The 2,513-nt window shown below is 42.3% G+C and overlaps 1 non-coding gene across 1 annotated transcript; it reads left to right on the forward strand.

Annotated features, from left to right (window-relative positions):
- Positions 1-1,960: 1,960 nt before the first annotated feature.
- trnas-gcu (transfer RNA serine (anticodon GCU)) lies at positions 1,961-2,042 on the forward strand. The gene has a single exon. It is a non-coding gene; the product is annotated as a tRNA-Ser (tRNA).
- Positions 2,043-2,513: the final 471 nt, after the last annotated feature.

Consider the following 2,513-nt stretch of genomic DNA (forward strand, 5'->3'; position numbering starts at 1 on the left):
AATCAGAGCAGAAAGAAGGGTGAACTGTCCAGAAGAGATGAAGACACAGCTCAGTCAACACGTTCCCCTGGTTTATGATGCTGGAACATTCCTCACACAGAAATGATTCAACCCAATGACAAACATTCATACAGCTGATAATTTATGCTACTGATTTAAGGACTGTCTCATGTGGTTACCGAGTGATGACGAGAAGATATTAAACTTTGTTCTATTCAATCGAGCTGTGATGAAGTTTGAATTTTTCTACCTTTTATAAACAGCATTTGAAGGGTCTTGGTAACAATGTTCAGTGTTGATGAGAGTGGGGTCTGGGTGAGAAGCTGCTGAGTGTGACAGGGTCAGGACTGGATGCAGGAAGTTCTCTGACAGTCTCCCTCTATCTTTCTGATGGGTTTGAGTTGATTTACGACTGGTAGCTTTTATTTTACTTTTCTTATTTAGAGATACAGCACTGAAACAGGCCATTCGGCCCACCGAGTCTGTGCCAACCAGCAACCACCCATTTATACAAATCCTACATTAATCCCATATTCTCTACCACATCCCCACCATTCTCCAACCACGTACCTACACTACGGACAATTTACAATGGCCAATTTACCTACCAACCTGCAAGTCTTTTGGAGGTGGGAGGAAACCAGAGCACCCGGCGGAAACCCACACAGACACAGGGAGAACTTGCAAACTCCACACAGGCAGTACCCAAAACTGAATCCTGGTCGCTGTAGCTGTGAGGCTCCGGTGCTAACCATTGTGCCACTGTGCTGCTGTTGGTGTTTTGATAAGTGAAGGAAGTTCCCTCCACCCATTTTCTTTGGACAGACAGTGTGGTACAAGGATGTAAAGGGTTAATGCTGAAGATAGTGGGATCAACCCCTCCCAGTGTCAGAGTGATGACGTAACAGTCACATGAGATGAAGTTTGGGAGAAGAGAGAGCAGCACCAAGGATGCTAGCTTAGCAGGCTTGATGAGTGTGTATCGAGTATTGTGCAAATTAGAAAAGAGTTCTTAGTTCTTTCAGCAGGAACTGTGTCCAGAAAATATCGAGAAACTCACAATTTTATTATTCAGGAGTCGGAACACAGATATTAATTCCAAGTGACAGTTCTGGAACCAATTAACAAAAAAAGTAGAGAATAATATTGCTGACTGATTGAAATCCCCTAGTGAGGAGACAGTTAAACAGGTGATCTGTTGGAGCATCCTTCGATCCAAGGTTTCAGCAACATTTAATCTCCCTTTTTGGTGAAATTCTCTGTTATTTGCAACTTTTTGTATCAGCTTTGATGGGCGAGTGAAAAAACTGAAAAAATTGAACAGTTCCATCCTTTCTTTTCTTCCTTCTTCTCTTCTTTCCATCGGTTTCTCTTTTCTGTCCCAGATCAATATAATGATGAGAATCCAAATTAATCTGCTGTTTCTGGTGTTTTATCCATTCCAATCAAAATTTCAACATTCCAAACAAATCTATTTGTTATTCCACAGTGTCTCTCCATGTGTTTTATTCTGTTGTCTGCTTTCACAGTCTGTTTGATGATCAATGTTACATCTCACTCTCTGTTCTGGTGAAGATCAGAAGCAGTGATATCTGTTTACACCACCCGACAAGTCGGCCTGAGGCTGTGCCTCGCTGATCATGTGGAGTTTCAGCAATTCTTCCAGTCAGTTGGTTCAGTTGTCATTTCATGAGTAATTCGGTCATCATGACTTCGTCAGTGCCCTAATGGTTCAGGTGTCTGAGTGATGTTAATCATGATGTGTTGAAATGATTGTATGTTCCAGTCTTTCCGTGGTGGGTTTTCACACCGAGTAGAAACGTGTTGGACATGGTCTGGAAATGTTTCACACCGCTCCATTCCCAACTTCATTTCCTTGCAGAAGATACATTTCCATCATTGCACAGCTGGCTGCACAGCCAGAAACTGTGCTGAATGTGACAGCTGCGTTTCTGCAACTGACAAGGTGGCCGAGAGGTTAAGGCGATGGACTGCTAATCCATTGTGCTCTGCACACGTGGGTTCGAATCCCATCCTTGTCGCTAGTTTATGAACTGTTTAGTCTATTGTTGATGTTCAAAGTCAGCCTCGAAACTTGTTCTTGTCAATGTCCAGACAGTGATTCCAGAATTGGTTATACTTTATTAAAATTGAGACAGACAATTGGAATTCTTCACCCAAACTGCACTGGAATGAAGATCAAATAGGGATCACGAAACAGAGCAGGATTTTTCCTCCCCTCCTTCCTTCCATCTTTACTTTCTCTCGATTTGCACCAAGTGAAAGACAAATGGGAAAAGCAAATGGCGAGGGAGCAGATGCAGAAAATTATCCTTTGGCAAGAAATTTATTTTCAAATCTTCTTGATAGATTAAGTGAGTGAGCGATGCTTTGGCAGATGGAGTTTGCCTACGATAGATCAGAGTGTTTTTTTGTAAGAGGTGAGATGTTAGAAACGGCGGAGGAGCAGAGACCCGAATACTGAATTAATAAAAGCTAGTGGACTGGTAGAA

This window comes from Heterodontus francisci, unplaced genomic scaffold (assembly GCF_036365525.1).
Source record: "Heterodontus francisci isolate sHetFra1 unplaced genomic scaffold, sHetFra1.hap1 HAP1_SCAFFOLD_59, whole genome shotgun sequence".
In the NCBI taxonomy this organism is placed as follows: Eukaryota; Metazoa; Chordata; class Chondrichthyes; order Heterodontiformes; family Heterodontidae; genus Heterodontus; species Heterodontus francisci.